Here is a 14,172-nt window from a genome sequence, read left to right on the forward strand (position 1 = left end):
ACTATTCTGGCTGTGCCCCCTCCCAGTTTCTTGTGCACCTGGCAGAGCATGGGAAGCTGAAGAGTCCTTGACTAGCATAAGCAGTACTTAGCAACAACTAAACCATCAGTGTGTTATAAGCATTATTCTCACACTAAATCCAAAACACAGCACTATGCCTGCTACTAGGAAGAAAATTAACTCTATTCCAGCTGAAACCAGGACAATGGGAGTCTGCACATCAGCACATCTCATCACCCGAAAAGCTACAAACGTTGCTTTTGCTTGGCTGAAGTGCTGCCATGACTTGACTTCTGTAGAGGGTATTATCATTGGCTTCAGCACTAGCTCAACTGGGTCAACTTCCTGATTGTGGAAACTCTATCTTTTTAATATATCATTTATTTTACTTGAAATCCAGCAGATTTCCTAGCACTGTGATTCTCCTAACAAGTTATATTTAATCTAGTAGTATGATTCATGTACGCTGTGCCAATATTACTTGCCTTGCTCTCTGCCATACATAGCTGTCCAGTTTCATATAAGCCAGAAAGAAATTGAGAGTAAAATTAGCTAGTGGCCCCAACAGGAGGCGAGTGGTGCAAGACCGTTAACTAATGGAATAGCAGGGCTTGTCTGTTCTTAAAATGCCACACTGATAAATGGATGCTGTGGCCAAAAGATGTGCTACTTAGCCTTTTTGTTTTAATTTAAATTGATGGGGATACAAATAACTAAGCTGTTCTCAGTACACGTAGGCGAGGCAAAATAGCTCTATTAGCACTTAAGGAGGCTGCTATGCAAGGCGGTCAGCTGCTTCATTTCAGATGATATGCTCTGTCAATGGCAGTTACGTGTCGTGCCTGGATCTTTGAAGACAGCTCAATTGCCTGTACTTTCCAAGATGATTTTGTCTGTTGGAGACTGTTTTGTTACATCAGAGGCCTCTAGTGCATAGTCAAGCATTGTCAGGAATCGGAAATTAAGTAAGAGATCAAGGAGAAGAAAAAATAAACATGAGCACTGTGATTTGAAGCTGCCTCTCCAGATGACAAAGATCTCGAAGGCAAGCAGCATGGTATTCATTCAGTGGGGGAGGAGAAAGAGGTTCACAGTTGATACTGAAGTACACGTTAGTAGACAATTATTAATAATTTGGTATTTAGTACCTATCTCCATACTTTGGTAAAAGCTTCACTTCAACTTGCTCACAATTTCAGCTTCCAAAAAATTAATGAAATGCCTATTGTGTGCAGATTCTGTCTCCTGTGATGGAAGAGATGTATCCAAAATGTTAAGGACTTGCCTGTGTGTATGCAGATCTTTGCAGACTATTAATACCATACCAGTTATTAGTAGTACATACTTATCAAAGGTATAGGTATTTGACTTTTAGGTTCAAAATGAAGCTGAATTACAAATTCAGCTGTGTTATTGGGAAAGACAGCCAAAACCTTTTCTTCCTCTATTGGAAGTAATCTTGGCTGTAATTTGAAGAAATTATTCAAGGGACAAAATATGTAATCATACAGTATTAGTCTGTGTCAGCTCTGATGAAAATTGATTAAGAATCTTCATGAATGTCTTCTCAAATGTTATTGTAAATCATCACTTAAACCCTTGTTTAGTTTTTACAGACATGTTAAGATCTCTGCTTTACCTGAGTTTTGATTAAAGAAAAACAGATACAAGCAATACACAAGGGAATTCTTATAGGTGCTAAACCCAGGTTTTAGTAGAATTAACTTTGTGTTGTGTATGGACTCTTCCTCCTCCCATGGTTTTGTGCAGCTTGTTAGACATTGCTGCTTAGCAAAGGGAGATCCTGAAATACAAGCAAACTCTGTCACTTTTGATGTTCAGTTTGGAAAAAATGTCATGTTGAGTTTGGTATCTCTCTAGAGCACCCTGATGTGTTAATGGGCTGCTGCTGGCAAGCTGGTTCTAGGCTCCTATCAGTTAAAGGAGCAAAACAGACTGCCTCTGAACTGATCATGAAGGCAGCTTTGGTCAGAAGGGAAAGACTTTTATTACACAGAGAAGATTTTACAGATGACAGGTTTGATAAAAGAAGATAATTGCCTCTTTTCTATCTGTACTCAGTGGTGAAAGTGTGATTCATCGTCTCTGTTTTGAATGCTTCTCTGTCACCATTGTGTATAGACTGAGTCTAGAAAACTAACTTGGATTTATATGCCTAACTTCTAGGCAGTCCGAGACAGGTGAGATGAACCCTATCTCTCTCCTAGCATAGCACCAGGTTTGTGCAGCACAAGACAAGCTTTTTCTCCTAGAAAGCTCAATCACTGGTATCCCAGCTTCCTCCATGATATCTATGTAACGCAGGCAGACATCACAGCTGTGCCTTGAGGCCGTTGTGCAGATCTGCTGCAGCTTTTCCCTTCATCAGGGACTTGAGGGGGGGGGGGGGCGGTGTCACAGATTAGACTAGCAAACTGCTCCTGGTTGTGTGATGGTCTTGGAGAGATGGGAAGCAGAAAGTCAGGCTGCCAAGAAGATGTGCATGAGGAAACTACAGCCCTAAGAGAGAAAGATGTGAGTAAAACCAAGCATCACTGCTATTGTGTGAATAAACAGAGAGGTCTGTGGTTTGTGACAGTGGGTTTTGCAGTAGGAGGAAAGTGTGAGGAGGCAGAACTGGTCTGGAAGCCGTGACAAGGGCAATAAAATAGGATGCTTCTGAAATGAATCAACATAGTTGTTATGCTGATTTGGGTCAGAAAGAGATGAGAGTCATGTTTTGATATGCATTACTTGTGGGAGATAAAATCAAGCTGCTTAATACCAGTTCATGCATACTGAGTAATGGCTTAAAGCCAATAGCCCTTTCAGGTGCACCTATGTGAAAGCATGTTTCCCCACAGAGCTCAGAAATGGAATAATTGGCTCATATTAACTTTTCAAGCTGACCTTGCATCACTGGTATCTATCAGGGGAACCTGAAAGAGTAAGCCTATGGTTTGCATTGGCTTCAAATTTTTTGATCTTCAGACTTTTTTTTTTTTTTATATAGAGAACATGCAATTAATGAAACAGAAGGAAACAGCAGTGCTTACTTTCATAAGGTGATTTTATTTCTAATGTGTTTCATGTTTTATTTCAGTTTGCCAACCTCTTTATCCTTAGTTTTACTTGGAAACAGAATGCACTTGAAAAAACCTCAAACCCTAATTTTGCTTTTTAAAAGAAGGAGGGGGGAAGTAAGTACCAGGTACTGCAACATCGTTGTGGGTTTGCCATGGCTATCAGCCAAACTCCCACCCAGCTGCTCAGTCAAACTCCCTCCCCTCCTCAGCAGGATTGGGGGAGAAAGTGGGAAGAACAGGAAGGAGAGAAAATGAATGGTTTGAGGTGAAGACAGGGAGATTTTTGCCAATTACTGTCACAGGCAAACCAGACTCAACTTGAGATAATGGGCTTAATTTATTGCCGAAAAATAAAAATGTAACTACTATTTTAGGTAGTGAGAAACAAAAAGGCAAACATTGAAGCAGTACTGTTCCTCCCCCCTTTCCCAGGCTGCACTTCATTTTTTCTCTCACAACTGCTCTACTTGCCTGCCTCCCTTGACAACACCCCCCCCCCCCCCCCAAACCCCGAGTAGCGCATAGGATAGGGGTTATGGTCAGTATACAGTGGTTTCTCTCTGCTGCGCCTTCTTTCTCACTCTTTTCCTCTGCTCCAGTATGGGCTTTCCATGGGCTGCAGTCCTTCAGGAATATCCATCTGCTCCAGCATGGTCTCCTCCATGGGCTGCAGCATGGATCTCTGCTCTGGCAGCTGGAGGACCTCCTCCTCCTTCGCCATCACTTTATTTTTTTGCTTCATTTATTTATTTCATACAAGCAGCCCATATACACCTTAAGTATGTGAAAGGTGCATAATAATGTTATTTACCTCATCAAAGGAATGGAAATAACTTCCAAATCAGTCTTTCTGTGTAATCTAGAGAAAATGGCATGTAATTTTCTTACCAGGTTTAAAGCACACATTTAATACTATACATTTTGATTGACTCTTTTTGCTACTTCAATAACAAACATTGTGGTTATTTTTATCTTCTCAGGAGAAAATATGTGAAGTTAAACAGCTGAAGAAAAGTGAAATCTGGAGATGATAACTGTGCTTCCTCAGAGCATAGAGGACTTATTCAATAAAGATGTAAAAGACTGATACTGTCAAAAGGAATGTATTTTTAGATGCAATGCTCTTTTAATCTATGGACCAGCTTCTGAAGCACCATTTGTATCACAGTATCTGCCTGTGCACAGGATAGTGGAAGGCTTTTGGGAATTACATGAACACTTTAAGAGACCACAGTAGTCCCCAAAAAATTAAGTGTAATAAAAAAAAAAAAGTGGGAGTTGGAAGACATTATATATAGTAATATGGAATAAATTAATAGATTTTCCTATGCTATTAATACATCAGTAAGGCCCAGAGCTTAAAGTATCACTTTGTATGTTCAAAATATGTTGCAGTTCTAGAACTAATAATAATGACTGAGGACATAAATATTGTACTTCAGGGCATAAGCCAAAGACTAACACACAGACAAGAAATATTTTGGATTACAAATACATTATCTAACTGTAGGATTTTTTGCCTTGTAGTTGAAGTAATCCGTTGCTGATTACACAGACAGAACATGGATTGTGCCTGGAGCTCACCTGTTATGAGGTCTGACTACTACTTTTCTATTCTATACCTCTACACTACTGTGTTGTTAAAGTTTTTATGATTGCTAGTCTGGGTTTTATATCCTCAAAGATAAATTAATAGAAGAGTTATTTTTTTAATTAAAAAAAAGGCATTTCCTTGACCCAAGGAAGGCATTGAGGCTGTTAATCACTTAAAAGTAAAGACAGCTCTATAGTTAGTATCCATTGAGGAAAGTACTGTTTTACATCCTCTATAAATATTTAATTACCAAAGAAAACAGATGGAACTGTTATGGTACAAGTGACTTCCTGCATCTGATTACAAAAAAGGTTTCTCAGTTTGAAGCCTTTAACAATATGATTACAATAATTCTATTTTAACAACACCAAATATGTTGCTTGGAGCTGTTTATTTCTCGGTTACAATAAAATAACAAAATTTGAGTGTTCAAAAGGTACATTACAAAATTCTAGAAAAGAGTCAAAATGCTATTCTTGGTTTGCGGTTGTTATCTGCTATTTGCAGCACTCTTACTCAAGATGCTTACACTTATTTTCCTTCTTTTTAGTTGCATGATTTTGCTCTCATATTTACATTTTACTTGCTACTTTTCTTTTTCATGACAACTAATGTTGTGAAGTTTTAATGATATATAGATTTTAGAACTGTGATTTTGTGTTTTAACAACTTGGAGTCTATTTCAGCTTAAAAAGACTATGAAAAGCCTATTTTATTCAGGCAGACTTTGATGGCTAAAGTTACATGACAGCATCCTTCTAATATTCGCAAAGGAGCAATAGGGCAGATGAGATTACAATTGGAAACTCGTCAAAGTAAATTGATGCCTCTTTTGGTCCTGGACATTGCTGTTAGCTGTCTTCAGCTTCAGAAGTAGAAGTGGTGCCTGAGAAAAGGTGCAAGGCTCTTTTTCAGCTGGGACAAGCAATAAAATTAATTCTGCTGGAATGGATGAAACAAATGATCACCCAGCAGCTAAACCTGAAGATGAACTAAGTGTAAGTAGGTGACTTAAGCATCTTGATTTCTTATACTTCTTGATGTTATTAGATCTCTTATGATCTAATTCTCAAGTATTAAACTTAACATCACAGTTAGGTTTGGTATAATTTCCTGTTTTATAACTCAATCTGCAAATGTCAACACATGTTTGTATATCTTCAGATTGCTAGTAACCTGACTTTTCAGACAATTGAAATAATGGGCATGTCAGTGTGACAATAAGAAAAGCTTATATTGGTATCATGGCAGCACATTTTTCCAAAAAGAAATCAATTTCTAAGCAAGAAAGGCAACATTAAAGTAGGTAAAGTATTTTGCTTTTCCCTGAGAAGAAACAGAAGGGGATTATTGCATGAATGTTAACTCATGACAAAGAAGTAATTAAATAATTTAGTGTATGGTGATAGTCAAATTGCAGCTTTAGCTGGAAACCAGTTCTAGAATATAAGAACTAACTTGCAGTAAAGAAGAAAGCTGAATTAATAATTGTGATCCTTACTGAGGGAAGAGAACAACTTTTCCTTTTTTCTTACTATAAAATGTTTATGGTAAACTAATATAACCTAGGGAAATATTTAAAATGTAGCGCATGGTGTTCAATATTCCTATGACTTGTGTGTAACAGAATTTTGCCATGAAAGCCTTGATACATGAAGTACATTTTTTTACAATAAGGTTAGAATTGCAGTAGATGCAATGAAGACATTAGTTGTTTCAAGTGCATACTTACAGTCCAGTGATGTCAATCTTGAGCAATCATTAACAACCCTTGACAAGATCTAATTTTTAAGAATAAATCTGGCTGGTTAGATCTGCAGCTACAAAAAATAATGACATGGGAAAACTTAAATATAAAATATTATTGGGGGAATCTTGGTCAAAGTGGCCCAAATTTCAGATGTCAGAACTGAGCATTCATTGAGCTGTCTCAAGCTGTCCTATTGAACACCTGAGTGTATAAGGGAGCTTTACATGACAGAGCAGAGCTTTAAACAAACAAATAGGCAATTTGGTTTTCATCCTTAAACAGAACTGTACTCAATAAGGTGTTAAAAAATACAGAAGATGGGCAAATTGAGTCCTTCTTGAGAACAAGCAAAACAAGTGCAGTTAATTACCTAGATAGAAGAGATTATTCTGAAATCTTCCAGTTCAGTGTTTTCACATTTTGTTTGAGGAAATTATAAAGTGTATTACTGGGTCTTATTACTCTACTCGTTATTACTTATTACTCATTTTTCTTCTCATTTTTGAACATCCTCTACTCTGATGTCAGTGATTGCTAGCCATTGTGTTTGACTATGGGACTGGCAGGATATTTGTGGTGATGTTGCGTATGCTTCCTTTGTGAGGATACACAGAGCTCTGTTATGGAAAGCATTACAAGGGCATAATATCAGAGAATCATAGAAAAAATTATGTTGGTGAGGACTTCTGAAGTTTTTTATATTTTTAAAAAACAGGGTTAACATCAAAGCCAGAACAGATTTCTTGGGGCGTTGTCCCATTGAGTTTTGAATGTCTCCAGAGATGGAGGTTCCTTGCTCTCTCTGGGCATGGCTCAGGTGCATGGCTCTCATGGTGAAATAGATTCAAGTGCCACCACCTCCCCCACCCCCCAAACTGGAATTTCCCCTGCTGCAGCGTGTGGCTGTCCCTTCACTGTGCATCAGTGAAAAAAGCGTGGCTCTGTCTTCTCCATGACCCATGTTAGTTAGGGAAATCTATAATTAGATTTACTCATACTGTCTTTGCCTTCTTGTCTCCAGCTAAACAATCCTAGGGCGCTCAGCTTTTTGCTGTACATCACATCCTCCAGCCCCTAGCCTCTTGGTGGCCCTCCCCTGGAATCACTCCAGTTTATCAACATCTCTGTTATACTGTGATGGGCCCAAAACTGGACAGAGACTTCACATGTGGTTCTGCTAGTGTTGGGCAGAAGGAGACAACCACTTATGGTAGATTATTTCACAGCGTCACTTTTGCAAATGGCTATGCTTGTCATTTCCTGGGTATTAAACTCCACCAGCACATAGTTCTTGTAGCCACTGTATTAAACTTAGCATCCCACATTGATAACTCAGAGTGCAGTTCTTAGCTGGATACTTGCCGACTTTCATAGTCTTCTCCCTCTTCAAGTGAAATATAGTTAGTAGGGATGAAAAATGAGCCTTGTGTCCACACCTTCTAGTCTACAGGCCACACACTGCAGTGTACCTTCTGAGAGGCTTCAGAGAATGTAACGATGGTAAATACCCTGGCAGCTTGTTGCAGCCTTTCTCCTCACTGTATACTCCTTGAAGCTCTGCAGAGGCTAGGAAGGGTCTATTGAGCACAGGGAACAGCCAGATCTGCCCAAGTCAGGGTCCGTGCTGTTGTATGTGCATCTGTTCTAGCATGATTGTGAATTCCTTGGTGTATTTCTGTGTGGGCACAGAAGGGGATAGGTGATGGGACAGGGGTTTGTCCCTCAGCAGAGAGAGGCTACCTGCACCTCGAGCAAATTGTACACGTTATCTTTTGGTTTCTGTCAGAGATTCTTGATTTGCACTGCTGAGAGATGAGGTACCTCTGCACAGGTCCTAGCCCACAAGTGGCATAAAATCAGCTGTGAGGTGGGGCAGACCCACTTTAGAATCATAGAATCATTTAGGTTGGAAAAGACCTTTAAGATCATCCAGTCCAACCATTAACCTAACATTACCAAGTCCACCACTAAACCAATTAAGGGGAGAGTAGCAATTTCATGTTTCCTGGCTTGGTGGCTGGATTATTTATAATGAAGTAAAACCTAGGAATCATTAAGATTGGAAAGGACCTCTAAGCTCATCATTCCAATCGTCAACCCAACACCACCATGCCCACTAAACCATGTCCCAAAGTGCCACATCTACCTGTTTTTTGAACACTTAGAGGGATGGTGACTCCACTACCTCTCTGGGCAGCCTGTTCCAATGCTTGACTACCCTTTCTGTGAAGAAATTTTTCCTAATATCCAACCTAAACCTCCCCTGGTGCAACTTCAGCCCATTTCCTCTCATTCTGTCGCTAACTACATGGGAGAAGAGACCAACACCCACCTCGCTACAACCTCCTTTCAGGGGGTTGTAGAGAGCGATAAGGTCTCCCCTCAGCCTCCTCTTCTCCAGGCTAAACAACCCCAGTTCCCTCAGCCGCTCCTCATAAGGCCTGTGCTCCAGACCCTTCACCAGCTTCGTTGCCCTTCTCTGAACACGCTCCAGCACCTCAATATCTTTCTTGTATTGAGGGGCCCAAAACTGGACACAGTATTCCAGGTGCGGCCTCACCAGCGCCGAGTACAGGGGGACAATCACCTCCCTGCTCCTGCTGGCCACAGCATTCCTGCTACAAGCCAGGATGCTGGTGCCCTTCTTGGCCCCCTGGGCACACTGCTGGCTCATGTTCAGCCGGCTGTCTACCAACACCCCCAGGTCCTTTTTGGCCAGGCTGCTTCCCAGCCACTCTTCCCCAAGCCTGTAGCGTTGCATGGGGTTGTTGTGACCCAAGTGCAGGACCTGGCACTTGGCCACTTTGAAGATGCCCTTAAAATGAATCAAGCTATTCCAAAGATAAGGAAAAATATCTTTTGTTGTTTTGGTCTTCATCTTTAAAATGGTGAAATTCAGTTTTATCTTTGTATATATGGGATCCTGAGCCAGGTCTTTTTGTCTCAAAGGCTGTTTTGTGCTTCATAGAAGGCTTCTCGCTAAAACTCTTGCTGCTGATTGCCGACTGGTGTTTGTCAACACCTCCAGCCATGGAGAACCCACTGCTTTGTAAGGCAGCCTCTTGAGAGCTTCCCTCTCACCAGCATTGACATGTTTTTGGAATATTTTTCCTGAGTGTTCCTTATTGATGTGGCAATATTATGTAACTTACGTTATAGTTGTGGTATCGGGAGGAAATTCAAGGTTTTTCATAGTTCTACTTCTGGTGCAGCTGGGTATCACAGCTATGCTTGTGTTCATACCCAGTCCACTTGGTCATTAATGCCCTGAGTGGTCCAGGAGCTCACCAGCTAACCTCTGCATAGATAAGATAATGAACTAACTTGAGAAAAGTTGATTGAGCCTCTCGCTGATCTCACAACAAAACATTTGACTGTCATAGGAGCTCTCCAAGCGGGAATTCTATGAAGTCCTAGACATTTCCCTAGGCAGCTCTTGCTGTTCCTGCAGCAACGGATAGATATTATTTGTATGCTTAAATGCATTGATTATCTCCTGCAGAGGAAAATGTCTGGGGGAGTGTCTGGTACAAACAGATTTTCCAGAACAGACCAAACTGTAGATAGATAAGATACTTAGAGTAGGCAGAAACTGCTCCTGCAAATGCAGAAATGGTCACATAGTAGTCTTTTGTGCCTAGATAAGATGGTCAGGAGATATTTTGAATCTAGCTTTAGAAAACCTGGGACTGTGGTTCAAAATAAACTGTCAAGAGGCTGGATATCCAGGTGATGACCTTGTCCAGGTCCCATCCTGGCAAGACGTGTACCATGTCCTCCTGTTCACTAGAGGGAACTTCTCAGACGGAGCTGGATATGCAGGAGAAAGATGTCTGTACCCACTGCTCCTCATCCTGAAAGGAAGTGGAGACTTTTTTATGAGGAATGTATGGGTTAAGTACACTTGTATTGACATAGTTCTGGTCTGGTCCGAAAGTGGCTTTTTTTCAAACAGCAGAGACATTTTGACCATGGACTGGAAGGAAGCAATGATAGTGTGCATGTGTCTGTCTCTTGGTTCTTAAGCAGGGAAATGACAAGCCATAGTATAGGAAAAAGGAATGACTATTTCAATATCATGCTAACCCCTCCCTCTCACTTCACATAAAGGGAATGAATGGCTGAATGTGTGCACCAAACTTGTGTAAGCATAGCAACTATTTTGGTCATGAGACACCTTGCTAGGTTATGTTACCAAGCTGCTGGTGAAAAGCTGCTGTTCTGCGATACTTGTCTATGTATGCATCTTGGCTACAGACAGCGCAAGGTAATTCAGTGTTGTCTACCTTTTGGACTAAAGAGGGCTAATTTACACTAATGAGGGAGGCACAAGGATATTACCATTCATTCAGATGGTTAATGCTGGGTAGCTGCTGCATGGTGAGTTGTTATCCTAAGGTACATTGGTTTTTTTACACCCTTATGCAATAAGGACTGACTCTGTTATATCAGCAAGTGTCTGGAAGAAAAGGACCTTACTTTCTGACTGGAGTTTTAAACTGCCACAAAGTTAATTATAGTTGTGTGCATGCAGTAACAGTCAAATATGTGTGGAAATCTGTCCTAGTTGGTCAGTCAATTGCTGTTAGAAATGTTCCACATTTTTTCTTGTCTTTCACCTTATTTTAGGTAGCTAACATCTCAGTCCAAATGGTAGCTGCAGAAGACAAGTTGGCAAAGAGGATTCTGGCAAGGAAAAAACATGGCAAATTGAAATTGAAGAAAAAAGATAAGTTGCTGTGGAATTTTCAAAACAAGATAATTCTCTTTACCCTCATTCTGTTCATTTTAGGAGTTGTAACCTGGACATTACTGTGGCTTTTCATTGGTGAGTTGCTGAAAGCTCATGCCAATTTCATACATCACTGTCCCCAGTAGCAGTTTCAGCTGGGTTTAGGATCTCACTTGTCCTGAAGGCTGTTCCTAAAATAAACCTGAAACTTATTTAAATGGGGCCTGAAAGACTTCTGGGTGTCTTTGTTAAGACTTCAGATAGTTGAATTAACAAGTAATTATAAGAGCAGGCATAGCTGCTGGCTTTAGGAAGTGTGACTTTTTATTTTAAGTCTTATGCAAAACACTTTTTTGCATGCGCTAATTACGCAGACCCGACAGTTCCTATGAAATTGGTACCTCAAATTTTGACTTCCACTGTGTTTCTTGGCCTGCTGAAGGCCAAGTGAGTTCTTTGTCTCTCATGCATTTAAAGAAATTAAAGGGGAGTAGAATATAGAAGGCAAATATTTATTTTAAGACCTGTGAAAACACTGGACAGGACAAGAAATTATCACTTCTCTGGAGTGTTTCCTTCTTGCTTGTTGTGTCTAAGTGAGCAGTAAAAGCTATGTTCTCCTCTTTAAACCCCCGATGCTAACATTGCCTAAGATTCCTTAGGGATGATCCAGAATCTGGATGTTGATATTGCCTTCATTTTGCTGGTTCATGTGTATGGTGGTATCTTATCTTGCGTGGAACAGGTGCTCAACTAGCCTTCATATTGTGGTACTCATTGAGAAGAGTCTGGCTGTGAAAATGTAGTGTTCATTTGGTAGTCCTTTCCACTGTAAGGCTGAATAGATTAATTTGGTTTAGAATTTAATCAGAAAAAAACCTCATTAAAACAAAATTCAAAATTGGAGGCTAACTGTTGTCTTTGTTTCTTGCAGTTCAGGCAGAAAACAAAGATGCATTGTATTTTGTTGGACTGTTTCGTGTTGCCAACATAGAGTTTCTCCCAGAATATAGGCAGAAGGAGTCGAAAGAATTCCTCTCCATGGCACAGAATGTGCAGCATGTGGTAAGAGGAGTGGACTGTTTGGCTAGCAAAAAGATCAGAGCTGTGAACAAGAGGTGTAACTTTCAGGTGCTGTTGAGTCTACTGTGGTGTTCTGCTTCTCCCCCGCCATTGGAAGACTGTGTACAAGGGGTGGCTGTCCGGAGGCAGAAAGGAACCGAGTGCTTTCAGCTTGTTAATCACAAACTGAGTTTTGAAAAGGTCTGTTTAACTTTCACATTTATTAAAAATTTTACTATTTCCCCCCACAAATCAGAGTCTATGAATAGAACTTTACACAAGCCCTTCAAAACCTAATTGCCACTTTTGAGACATTAAAGCAATGAAGTCTTTTGCATTTAAATTGCTATCTGCTGCCAGTCTTCTGCCTTAGAAATCTATAATTACCCTACAGCTCTCAAACATATTTACATTTACATTTCTTTCTGATGCCAGGTATTCTAAAGGCCATTATTCTTCCCAAACACTTTGCATCAGTCAAAGCAGAAGTAGCACCCTGTTGTAGGAAGTTAAGGCTGCTCTACAGTGGGAAGAGAGGAGTGGAAATCTTGGTTAAAAGTGAATTTGACTCTAAAGACATTTGGTGTGGGGAGGAAAAAGACATTAATATCAGGAAATGCAGCACTGTTCACATAAGGATTCAAGCAACAGTAAGAAAATTGATAAGCAAACAAATAGTCAGATTCAACCAAGAGATTCTTGTATAATTGCTAAGTTTTTTTCATCTTGTAATATGAACTCATGTTCCTGTTTTCCTGATAAGAGGGATGACTCTTCCCTTTGCCCCACCCCACCCCCTTGCCCCCAAAGGTGGATAACAAAAGACTTGAAAGCAGACGGTCTAGTTTTCCCAGTCCTGCACATGAGGGACTGAAGTGCTTTCAGGCAGGGGTGACAGACAACCAGCGCAGGACGTGTCCTTCCCCCACTCTCCATGGAGCAGCTCTAACCTGCTGTGAGCCCTGTATTTTGCTTTTGTCCCAGAGCATCCTGCTGTTGTCACACAGAGTGGAGAGAGGTGACAGCAGGTGTGAACTGCCAACGTCACCACCTCCTACTTGAATGTAACTTGGAAATTTCTTTTTTGCCTGTAAACTTTGCCTGAACTCACTGAAGGATTTTACATTGCTGAAACTGCACTTCTTGGTGATGTGACTGTTGACTAAAATTGCTAGTAGGGATGTAGGGAATTCAGGGTTTTTTTTGTTTTTCTCCTTGAAACAATTCTTTATGACTCCTGGCCCAGAGACCCCCAGAATGATAGTGGAAGACCCTATCAAGATGGGCTCCTTTTCCCTTTGATAGTAACAGTAATACATAAAATCTCTTGTAGCCTAATCTGGAGAAAGATTGAGCTCCACCCATTTTATTTAGGCCCTTAAAATAATTGTTCAAACTTCTTTTGTCAAACGCTAAAAGTTAGGGACTAATGTTAGTGTGACTTTTACAGCTTTTGCTTCAAAATAATCTGTTACAGCCCCTTGGGCATTAATTTTAACCATTAAGCAGCAGGATGAGGTCTGAACAGCTTGAGGGACATGCCACCTTGTGGCTTTAGAAGTGTGCCTCTGAACAAGAGGAATGAAGGTTATTTATTGTCACGCTGGTATCATCACACGCATACAAAGAGAACTGGCGGAACTGAGAGCTTGCTTTCCCCAAAGGCAGTCCCACAGCATGAAATTAATTACACTGTGTATTGGAAATAAATGTGTTAATACTAAGCCGTTAGTGAAGAAAATAGACACAAATTGAATTGAAATGCAAGAAAATTCCATATAAGCATTAGAAAAAAATGTTTAACTGTGAAGGTGATCAAACATTGGAACAGGTTGTCCAGAGATGCTGTGGAGTCTCCATTCTTGGATATATGCAACTGGATATGGGCCTGAGGAACCCGGTGTAGTTGATCCTGCTTTGAGCAGAGGGGTTAGACTAGATGCTCTCT

The sequence above is a fragment of the Pelecanus crispus genome, chromosome 1, assembly GCF_030463565.1.
Source record: "Pelecanus crispus isolate bPelCri1 chromosome 1, bPelCri1.pri, whole genome shotgun sequence".
Classification (NCBI taxonomy): Eukaryota; Metazoa; Chordata; class Aves; order Pelecaniformes; family Pelecanidae; genus Pelecanus; species Pelecanus crispus.